We start from the raw sequence: 12,221 nt of genomic DNA on the forward strand, positions 1-12,221 counted from the left end.
AGTATTAATAAAGTAGAATGACTAAATTTAAGAAAAAATGGGAAACAGACTTGTGAACAAATTAGGATAAAGGCTTAATCCTTATTCATTTCTGAAAATGATTAAATCTTCAAGAGAAGCAGAGACTGAAATTAAAATTATCCCAAACACTGGATTGTCAAATTGTCCAATAGTCCAAGAACAATCAATTACTGACTATCTTCTTGTAGGTGAGAGCAAAGATACTAAGCTTTAGGATGGCACACTCAGTGGACATAAAAGGATTAGAAGAATTCAAACAGTGCCAGATAACCAAACCAAATCTCCCTACCTGCATCGGATTCCAATTTACAAGAGCAATGAGTGTAAAAAGAGCTTAGGGGCCACTGGAACACCAGGAAGGGGTGCAGATCAGTGGTGATAAGTCTCACTCAAGGGCCTTCTGCCCCAATAAGAAAGGTCACCAGAAAGTGAGTTTGCCAAGAATACAAAGCAAAGCTTGTTCAGCCTTAAATGTTGTCTTGAATTTTCCAAGACAACAAAGTCTTTGGTTCCTTATCAGTCACCCAGAGAAAGTGATCCAACCCAACATTCTAAAACACTTTGTTCCCGGACTTTCCCACATGTTCTCAACACATCCACTGCTTTGTGAAATCATTCTCTAGGATTTCTGAATTATCCCTTGTTATTCCACTAAAATGAGCAAGTTGTGAAGGAGCCAGTTTTGTCCTAGAATTCTATGTGTAGTGGACTGAGTCTGTTACATCCTTGACCAAAAATCCCTAGCCAGTGGCCATATTAGGGATCAAAAAATGAAAGAAAAGTGCCCTCTGTTGCTTACCAGAGAAATACAAAGGAGGCTCTGTCATGGAACCAGAATCTAAAATTTGTTTTTGATCTTGAAGTTCTTGATATAACCCCCTGAGTTGGAAGACCTGTCTTCTATTTCTATTTTAAAGTTCCAGAACTTTTGTCATCCCTGAAACTCTGGAGAAACTCTCAGAACCAGCTGACCTTGAATAGCCACTTAATCTGTGGGTACACTGCTAGATTTCCTTGAACCTTTATTATTGCTTAACTTCCCAGTAGTGGAGTTAGCTTATAAATCCATAAATTGTATCATAAGTCTATGACCAACAGGAGAGTTTTGAACCAGTTGTCAAATAAGTCCAAACAAAAACCGTTAACACCTAGTCTGGCTCTGTGTTAGCTTAGATGACATAAAACCTTCACAAAGGTACTAGACCTTGGGAAGAAGACTAGAAGTGATGTGTCAAATCTGTAGCTCATGAATTCTGGAGCCCTTGAAAAGCCTAAAATAATGGTGCATTCTTATTCACACCTTTGTACTGAGAGCTATGGAGAGAAAATTCTCTCTGTATATAGGTGATGAAGATTATACTAGCTCTTGTCTGTTCATTAGAAATCTCCCTGGGCTCGTATTAAAAACCTAGGAGCCAGTGGTCCAACCCAGACAACTTCAGAATATCTTTAATTAAGTTCCTTTGGATGAATCTGATGGAGGGTCCCAGGTAGAAGAAACCCAACTCAGAGCCAGGCATGATGGCACATACTTGTAATCCCAGCAGCTCAGGAGACTGAGGCATGGGGGATTACAAGTTCAAATTTAGAAGGCCTCTGCAATTTAGAAGGCCCTTCAAAACTTAGGAAGACCCTGTCTCAAAATAAAAAAAATAAAAAGGGCTGAAGATGTGACTCAGTGGTTAAGTGCTGTTGGGTTCAATTTCTGGTACCAAAAAAAAAAAAGAAGAACTCCAATCCTACTGGTAGATAACCATGCTTCACCCAACCATCTCTATAAAACAAGAAGATATCTTCATACATGTTTTTTTTTTTTTTCCTCATTAGATATCCTGACTTTGAGGATAAATGAAACAACAACAAAAATTTAGGAGAGTGGATCTATACAAGATAATATGCCAAATAGAAAGCAAAAATCAGAGTTACTGAGGCAAAATCCTGCTTAACAACATTCCTTAACAGAAGATCCATATTCTTTTCATCTCTTTAGACAGCTACTTCCCAACAGCTCTCCAGTATTTTTTTTTTTTTTCTCCAAGTGCTGGTTTGGCAATGACCTTACTGTGTTGTCATTCCTGCAACAGGGGTCTTGTGCAACACAGTTCTAAAGTTTGAAATCAAAAAAACACAATTAGGGGAAACAATTCTATCCTTTTACTTCTACTCTTTCATGTTCTTTTCAACCTATCTAATCCTATCTTTAAGTAGTGTGACCAAAAGTCCCAAGTTGTTGAGTAAAGTTGGAGCATGTGCCTGCCGTTCAGGACAAATTATTGTCTCCCTCTTTCCATAAGAACCCTGAGTGGAATGATGAATTGCATGGCCACCCAATCAGTGAAGCAGCTAGACTCTCTGTAGCTCAGATCCCAGGGAAGACCCAGTTTCAACAGCTTTCTCAACAACTACTGCTGTATCTTCTTAGAGATAATTAAAGGCAAAAAAGAAAGGGGATGCCAGAAGTCATCTTTCCTTCTCCCACCACCAATCGCTTCCTCTGTTCCTCAATGTGATTCCTGCTGTAATTCAGCCAGGCTGTGGAGACAGATTCTCCCCATATATTTCGTGGCCACCCAGCACTTCCAGACACTGTGCTCATTTTTTCCTACCTAAGAGAGTAGAAACTGTAGCATCTAAATAATCAATCTACATGCTCTCCAGAAACTGAAATTATTCAAGAGAAGAGAAAATACATGCTAGATTAACTTTGCCAGAGATAACTGTGCAATTGTGATATATCCTCTGTGAATCTACATATCCATCCATTCATTCATCCATCATCTAATGAATTTCAAGAAAAATCAGTTTAGCAGACAAGAATGTAAATCATAAAGCAAGATAAGAATAAAGAAATATGAAACAAAAAGTTAGGACAGTTGATCCATAGACTAAGGACAATATCCCAAAGGCCAATTTCATGATAACATGGAATAGGAAATAAGGATAAAACAACTTCTCACATAGTTTTTAAGGCATTTTAAACAATTGTGCACTGAATCAGACATGAATAGTGTACCAAGTCTACCACACTAATGACATTCAAATAATTCTAAAAATAATGATAATAGTAAGACCAATGAAATAAGTTAACTTGGAACTAAATATAGCATTTGCAAAAGTGAAAGATATGAAGGAAAGGCAATCACTAAATAGACTCTTTACTGTTGATAATGTAGGACCAACTTAGCCATTTAGTGACCAATTTAAATTGACCTTTATTGGATGGAGCTAATTCATTGCTGTTAGTATTATGGCTTGTATTTCACTCTTCCGACATTGCACAATGACTCACAGCTAAATTCTCTGATGCAAACCCTTTTCCCTTAAAGTACTCCTAACTGGAATTCTTTTTCCCCACAGGGTTTAGATCTCAAATGATATTAAATGCAATGCTCTATTTTTTTCTTTTACAGGAGGCTTCAAAAATATACTCATTGACTTCTAGGAAGCAGAAGCCTATGAAGAAATATGGCTGAAGCTAATGAAATTCAGAAGGGTATGGATAAATTAACATAATCAATAATTTTAATAGTAAAACTCTATAGAGGCTTAAGACAGACTCATCTCAGTGGACATGAATGACCTTTTGCAGGCTGGGCCATGGAGGTTACAGTACCCTCATTCAATACAGGTAAAAATGAAAATTGGTGGATTTCTTCTTCTTAAGGGAAACTTGTCAATACTTCGTTTTGTACCTTGACCCTACAATTGAAGTGCCTTATGAATTTTCTTGCAGAAGTTGGAGAAGTCACATCTGTAAGTATGTTTACAGTTCAAAAGAGTAGAAACATAATGCACACTATAAAGGGCTAATGTGATAAGTGCTCAGATGTTGCTATCATAGAATGCTAGTCAGTAAAAAAGAGGAGATATAGATACATCTGTGCTCATATGGAAAGATTTACCAAACTAATTATGAAGTGAAAAATGTAAAGTTAAGAACAAATTTTATCATTTGCTTCTTGGTAAGTTGTAAAAACTATTTTATTTTTTATTTTTGGTACTAGGGATTTAGTCCAGGGTCACTTTACCACTGAGCTACATCCCCATTTCTTTTTGTTTATTTATTTTTATTTTTAGACAGAATCTCACCAGGCCTCTGAGAACCTTGCTAAATTGCTGTGGCTGAACTTGTGATGCTCCTGTCTCACCTTCCCGAGTTGCTAGGATTATAGGCAAGTACCACCATACCTGTTAAAACTGGTAAATTGGCAATATCGTATGCTTTTGTTGTGTACAACATGATGTTTTAAAATATATATACATATATATTTTAAATGCAGAATGGTTACAACTAGCTAGCAACAAATGTATTAACTTAAATAGTTATTTTTTGTGGTGGTAGCACATAACATCCACTCTCTTTTACTTTTTTCAAGAAGTCATTAACTATGGTCAGCTTGTTGTCAAATAGATGTCTTGAAATTTACTCCTATCTAACTGCAGTACTCTGTGCCTAATATTTCCTGCTCTTGAAATAAATAAGCTATTATATCTTTGGAAAGAGACTGAACAGTTGCAGGAAATTCTGCCACTTTCCAGTTAACATTTTCATACTGCTTGAACACAACTCACAATGCATATGTATTTCCAAAGTCCAGAAATGAAAAGTTTGCACTGAAGTTTTGAGGAAAAATGACAGTTTGACTTAAATGGCACCAATTCACTTGGGATTTTGCATCTGCATGAACAAATGTTCTTTAAATTCTCCCTCATCTTCAGTTGACTTGACTTTCTGTTTTTGGAAAGCATTGTTTTTCCACTTGGATTGGTTACTTCCATTCTGACTTTGACTATCTGATGTGTAGTGTTTTACTTGTCCTTAGTAGACAGATTATCTAGCCTGACTTAGCTGACATTATCCACTTTGTTTCTTGATCTAGAATCTGCCTGCAGCTGGGTCCCAGGTCAAGCCATTTTGGCTGCAGGTCCTCTTCTTTAATTATTAGAATCCACTAATTTTGAACTCAACTCCCTCACTGTGAAAATTTCAGCCAACACATTCCTAGAGTATGTTATCTTGAGGAATAGAATTGTAAATAGTCAACCTTCTCAAAAACAAGTGTAAATTATCAGCTTTAAAATTTTTATTTTACCTTTAGTTGATAAATAATAATTGTCTATATTTGTGGGGTATAATGTTATGTTTGATATATGCATACTTTGTGGAACAATGAATTGAGCTGATTAATATATTATTTCTTTGTATGGAAATACTTAAAATATATTGTTTCAGCAATTTTGAAACATATACTACGTTATCGTTAACTATAGTTCCTGTGCTGTATATATCACTAAACTGTTCCTCCTGCCAAACTGAAACTATACATTTTGATTACATCACTTCCTCTTTCCCTGTCCACTTCCCCACCCCATCCACTGGTAGCCACCATTCTATTCCCTACCTTATGAGTTTAACTATTTTAGATTACATTTATATGTGAGATCATGTAGTACAGTAGGCCCTCTGTAGCCAAGGATCTGCAACTATAGATTCAACTAACAATGGATCAAAACCATTTGGAGAAAACCCACATCTGTATTGAGCATGGATGGACATTTTCTTATCATTATTTCCTAAACAATACAATATTACAGTTATTTTCATACATTTATACTGTATTACATATTATAAGTAATTTAGAGATGATTTAAAGAACATGGGAGGATGTACACAGATTACATGCAAACAGTACATAGTTTTATATGAGACTTGAGGGTCTGCAGATTTTGGTATCCACCAGGGATACAGGAACCAATTGCCTGAATACTAAGGGGTCACTACATTTTTTTTTCTATGCCTGGCAAATTTCATTTAGCATACAGTCATCTAGGTTCATTGATATTGGCAAAAAAAAATAGCATAAATTCAAAAGAATGGATATCCATATGTTTAGGAGATATCTGTACTACAGATACAGTAATACAATGCTGTATTACAGCATTATTTATAATAGCCAAGATATGGAAGGGACACAAATGTCCATCAACAAATGAACAAATAAAGAAAATGTAGTATATGTATACAACGGCATAACATTTAGTCTTAAAAAGAAGAAAAGTCTGTCATGTGCACTTTCATTTTGTTTTTATTATAATTCTTAATAATTTTCATCCAGAATTTCCTCTGAATTAAAAACGCAAAAGGAAATAGTTCAATAAACAAAAATTTCAAGGTACAGTTCCCATCTCTTCCCAAATACAAAAATAATCTTTTAAGGACTGAATTCCCCCCAAAGCTTAGTAAATTTAGATTCTATGGTGCTTTATTAATATAACCAGAAACTAAGGTCTTTGCAGATGTCTCCTGGGAGAAAGAGTGCAATCACAAATATTCCAAGGGGCATAGTCAACTTTCACTAGAAGACTAGACATAAGATAAACTCCTGGGAATAGCACCTGATTTCAAATTCAATTACAAGATAGAGTCCAAGGAAAGTTCTGTGGAAGTCTGAGTGTTTGGAGACCATAGCACAGGTAAAGTCTCTGTGGAAGATGAGTCTCCCCAGGGTGAACTTCGATGACTACTCAGACAAAGGGAGGCAGGGAAGGGTTCCAGAAACAAGAAAGAAAGCTGCCTGGTTTTAAGTATGTCCACTTAAACATCTCTATGAAAATCACATGGTTCACTAGTAGGGCCTTCTGTTTCCATTTTGTGCCTGTCCAGTCTACCAAAACAAGCATGTTGGGGACAAGCCAGAATCTTTTCAGAACTATTCCAATGACCCTAGTCAGTGAGACCCTTGACCAGAAGAATCTGGCCAGAGGCCATTTAAGAGCTCAAAAGGGAGGAATGTATTCTTGCCTTTACTAGAGTAATACAAAGGAGATCCTGTTGTGAATGCAACTTGTTTACTCACTAGCAACCCTGAGACCTTTTGGTCTACAGTTTTAGATGCCACTGGATCTACAGAATTCTTTTTTTTTTTTTTTTTTTCCCTTAAATTCCAGAATTGGCACATTTACTGGAACCCTGGAGGCCTGTTGGAACTATTTAGCTCTGCTCCTGATAACTATGAAAGAGTCTGCTTTTCTGATTTCCCCTGGGCCAACAAAAGCTACTCTAGATTTTCAAATGTGGAAACAAACATAATATATGCCCAATTCCTTCTCAAATAGGAGAGCAACTAGAGAGGAGTTTTGAAATGTATTGAGGTAAGCATGAGTTAGTTTTTATATCACTATAATTTGGGAAAAAAAAATTACCTTCCTTAAGGCTCATAGGGGAAAAAAAGCCAAAGTTCTAGCTTGTAATCAGGTTCTTAGAACACAGAGGCTCTGAGAACTTGGGAGAGTGAGAGACTGGTGGGCTGGAATACTTACCCTAACATTTAAAGCAGAAGGGATAGAATATTCCACTTAGCACAGTATATTAAACCAGAGACTTTGGTCCTTAGATCTGCATCATTTGAGGTTCTAGTTTAGAATCTGATATTCCATCCTAACCCTAATATCAGATATTAAATTTAGAATTTTCTTTCCTTCAGCTTTTCTATCAAGGTCTTTGATGCTGACTTTCACCACAGTCATAGCTGTCCACAGAGCTAGCTATTCTCATCCAACTTCAGGCTGAGTCAATCCAGTTAGAAATACCATGAAGACAACGGGGGTATCAGTTTGCTAGGATACTAGGTTGAAGTACAACAAGATGGAGCCTGGTTTATTAAAAAAAAGAAAAAAAGAAAAGCATTTTTAACAAATGTACAGAAACCATGATCTTAGATGGGTCAAGGGATGTTATCCCAGATTAAAAAAAAAAAATTTCTCTAGAAATGCACAGATGAAAACACTCCCTTCAGTTTCAAAGGCTCACTCTTTCTATGTTGCAGAGAGGAAACCTCAAAGCCCAAGCTAATGAAAAGTAGAAGACCAAGTCAGGGAAAAATGAGATGTTTCTATAAGTGAGTCCCATATGATGACAGGTAACAGTGCACTCCTGGTACCAGTGGTGATGGGTAAGGTTTACAGATGTCCTTCTCAATGACCAATAGTGAGAATGGCTATTGGAATCAGATTCCCAAAATTAAGATAGTCCATATTACTAATTCTTGCACCACAAGTTTTCAAGAGTCTCAGGTGGTAGGTAGAGGGTTGTAGATCAGTGTCTTAGTACCCTGGTTGCAATGCATATGCCATGTATGAGGTGTATCAGGATGCTTCTTCCCTAAATAGGAGATTGGATAAAATACCATTGTTTTAATTTCTAGTATGCTTAGACTTGCAATCATGCTACTTGGGTAAAATCAGTGAGCATGCACATCAATTATCCTACCAAATTCTTTACCACATAAGGTTTTGGGAAGAGGATTCCCAGTTTCCAACTATTTCACTCTTCCAGGTCTTCAATGGAGATCAATATGTAGCAATAGGTTTAGGGGTCTGGTCTTGTTTTCTGGGACCAGTTTAGCCCCTTTTCCAGAGCCTGTGTCCAATTTCAGATCTTTCTCCTATCACTTAAACACATCCATGGAGGAAAAAGGGGCTCATAGTACCTCTAGCCTGAGTGCAAGATTTCAAATAATAGAGTTCTATAGTCAAGAGTGTTTATGCCTAAACACTGATTTATTAATTAATGGACCAAATAAAGCCAGCAATAAGTAATACACTTGATGATTTCATTCCTAGGAAGTAACATCACATACCTAAAATATAATTTCAAACTAAAAATATAAGAGGGTAAAGCATATCTAGAGAATATGTAAAGGTTATTTAAGTATGAGTGGCTAGCCAAAGCACACCTTTTTGCAAGAAAAAAGGCTTACAGTTTGGAACATACTTATAACTGTACAAGTGGCAAGTGACAGTTTTGAGTTTCATTTCTTCTAGTCATTCCAGAGAGGGCAATTGAAAAACCTTTTCTTTTCATATTATACTAGACTTTGAGAACTAGAATGATGAAGTTAATAAAAGCACAAAATAATTCCCATATATGCAACAGTTACACAAAATTTTACTTTCATAAATAATACACATAATCATATAATCTCTATAAATTAATCCTGGGCAGGACTTTTTGATGTGTCATTTATAAATCAGGAAAATAAACCTTAATCAAGCTCAATAACTTACTTCATTTGTGCAAAAGTTTTATTATTCTAAATCCCAAAGATTTCTTCATTGAATTTACAGTTCTATTGTTAGATAATCTCATCAAACACTCCGTGTGGGCCTTATTTTCCTTATCTGCAAAGGTAGCAGCTGGATTACTTTAATTAAGGCTAGTCTTAGCAGGTACAGTGCCCAGAACTCTGTTTATTATTAGAGGGCCTAAATTTACCACAAATCATTCTCTTCAATGATTTCTTGGGTGAGAGCAGATACCCACAAAAAGGAACACCCAAACTTCCTCCTATTTCAAGATATTTTCCTGGCCAACATCCAAACTTCAGTTCATCATTTCCAAGAATGAAGGTAATCCATCAGTGGATAATTCCACATGGATTCAGCATTTGTTCTGCTTTGACCAGTGACCCAAGTACTGGAGGAACCTATACCAGAATCGCATCTGGTTAGTGTATATCAACTATCCTAACCAAATTCCTTACCACTTCTACAAAAAGTAAAACTTCCAGAAGGTATACATCCTACTAATCTAAACAATGCAAAAACAAAGAAACAAACAACGCAAAACAAAAAGATGCTGTTGAACAAAACCAAACCAAAGTACTCAGTGGTTAAGCATACATTTCCAAACACATTTATGCCTCTATTTTTATAGTGATGATTTTTCTGTGGAAAATACTAATCTTGAACTTACTGAGATGCTTAGAATAAGGAGAATGGATTCCTTAGAAGTGTTTTATTCCATCTCTAGTATCATGGTGTCATGTAATACAAAAGCCATTGCTATGGAGGGTGTCTAGAAATTCACTAACAGTGCTTTGGTTTCAGAAGCTTACCTGTTGGGACGAGAAAACTAGTCACACATACAATGCAGAACAAATACCCACAGACCACTAGTGCTCTTGGAGTACCTAGCTCTCTTAATTCATGGCCAAAATCTTGGTCTCAGTCCTGCTGGAGACCCCACGCGCGTGTATGGAGTGGGCAGCCAGGGTGGGTGGGAAATGCCGGCAGTAGATAGCAGCTATCACCATCCTCAGACTGGACACGATAGCAAGAAAAATCACTTACGTGCGACCCAGTGGCTGGTCTCCACCAGCACCCGAGGGAACCTGCGAAGCGCGGTTCCCTGGAGGCCTTTCCTCCTCCTGGGCTTGTTTCCTCACCGATCTCTGGTTTCCTCAGCTCTGGTTGCTTAGGAGGTGTTGCTAGCCTGGCGTCTGCCCTCGCCAGCTGCTGCCACCCGGGCCAGGATGGCTCGGCAGTAAACCGGCCCCACTGAATTGCCAGCTAGAAACTGAGTCAACTGGGGCGGTTCCCGAGCCACTGACCCAGAGACCCTCCTGCCCAAGTACTCAGTGGAGCCGCGCCTGCCCGCTGCTGCTTGGAAGCTGTTTTTGTCTCCTTCGCACTCCTCCTCCCCTCTCTCAGCCACGCCACTCTCTCCCCCGCCCTCATCTCCAGGCCAGTGCTCGACTTCCGAATCCAGATGGGGCGTGGGCGGGGTGATATTGACAGAGACCGGCTGCAAAGGCAATAGCAGCAGCAGCAGCAGCAGCAGCTGTGGCATTTGCGCCAACTACTGGGAAGGGAGGCAGCAGAGGAGTGGGGCCTGGGGATCAGGGAGGGGCGAGAACCTGCAGGGCGTGATGGAATAGAGTGACTGGAGAAGGTTGGAGAGGAGAGGAAGGCAGGACAGCTCAATTTGTGTTTGGTGGGAAAAGGGGGAGGGAGAGGAGTGGGAGAGGAAGAGAGAAACTCAGGGATTTTACTTCTAGTCATTTTCCTCCTGCACCGCCTAGCTGTCCCGACAGAGCACGCAAGGGTAATTGACCCACAGCATCCAAATCTGGACATAGCCGTAGATTAGAGTCTATGATGTTGATGTTGTGTGTAGGTGTGTAGCTGTTTGGGAAAGAATTGCTTAAACTACTTTAACTTTCTTGCTGTACGTGTCTTTCTACATCTGGTGAAACATGAGGTACAGATTAAAAACAACTCATATTTGAGAAAACTGGGGTGTACAATGGAGTTTGGAGGTGAAGGGAAGTGTTGGACCTCATTTCCCAAAGGGAGTTTGGAAAATTTTGCCACACCACAGAAAGTCACTTTATAACCCTATCTTGTCCAGACACCACACTGTTTTATACAAAATCATATCATTGTATGTCTTCGAATGATAAGCACTTTCAACCCAATACCATGATCATGTCTTAAATATAGCAATAATTATTTTGTAATGTCAAACAATCACTTGATTTCTTTTACATAGATAATGTATGCATTGCCAGCTTATCTTCCCTGCACTCTGAAGTGAAAATACAAGTACATTTCTAGTGCATGGAACTTTCTCTTGAAGCAATCTGACTTACACTCACCCAATAAGATTCTATGTATCTTTTAGTATATTCAAACATAACATAAACATAGTAATAGTTGACTATCTTAAAATGTACATAAAATATTTGAATTAAAAAGTATTGCTTTATACAATGTGCAGTGAACAGGCAACCAATTCTAAGATTTGTAAAAGAGAAATATAAACAAGGAAAATAAAGGAAAACCAAAGGTATTGAATATATATTCTAAGCTGGACGAACTTTTTGTTGTTCTGGAATGAATATTTTGTCAACACTGTCAGGTAATATTACTAGGCTGGATCTGAAACAGTTTGCAATGATTAAGCTCTTAATACTGACTTGTGGAGCCTCCTCCATTGAAAATATGTGCTCCAGCTTTTTCATCCTTTTCTTTTGATAACAGTCATCTGACTTTATGGACATTCCTCTTTATGAAGAACGCATTTTGTGCTTGACAGTCTTCCCCTCCATTCAAACTCTTGCTTTCATTCTTAAGAAACTTCTCATTCATTTAGATGCCAGTAGTGATTGGGATGAACTTCTAACAGTCTGATTTTATCTGTAATAGATTGTCCTTCCTTCACACCACCGCCACTCTTAATTCCTACACTCAGACTAAATCTCATCATAGAAAAATTGCTTTGCTCTTCTCCATAGCATTTATCTGACCTGTTAAATATCAATTGCTTATTTGTTTATTTTCTTCCATGTTATATTAGAATGCAAGCTTCATGAAAGTTGAGATGTGTTTATTCCCTATTATATAATTGTACTTTTAAT

At 37.7% G+C, this 12,221-nt stretch overlaps 1 protein-coding gene across 4 annotated transcripts in view; it reads right to left on the reverse strand.

Annotated features, from left to right (window-relative positions):
- Window positions 1-10,495, reverse strand: part of SCN7A (sodium voltage-gated channel alpha subunit 7) — an 84,443-nt gene extending 73,948 nt beyond the window's left edge. For 3 of the 4 annotated variants that reach the window (XM_079134425.1, XM_079134428.1, XM_079134426.1), the window contains exon 1: window positions 10,153-10,495. The gene's annotated coding sequence lies outside the window, so the exon portion shown is untranslated. Of the gene's footprint in view, window positions 1-9,775; window positions 9,918-10,152 lie in introns of all 4 variants that reach the window. The other variant, XM_079134427.1, reaches the window with a different exon arrangement.
- Window positions 10,496-12,221: the final 1,726 nt, after the last annotated feature.

This window comes from Sciurus vulgaris, assembly GCF_902686455.1.
Source record: "Sciurus vulgaris genome assembly, chromosome: 3".
NCBI classification, from domain to species: Eukaryota; Metazoa; Chordata; class Mammalia; order Rodentia; family Sciuridae; genus Sciurus; species Sciurus vulgaris.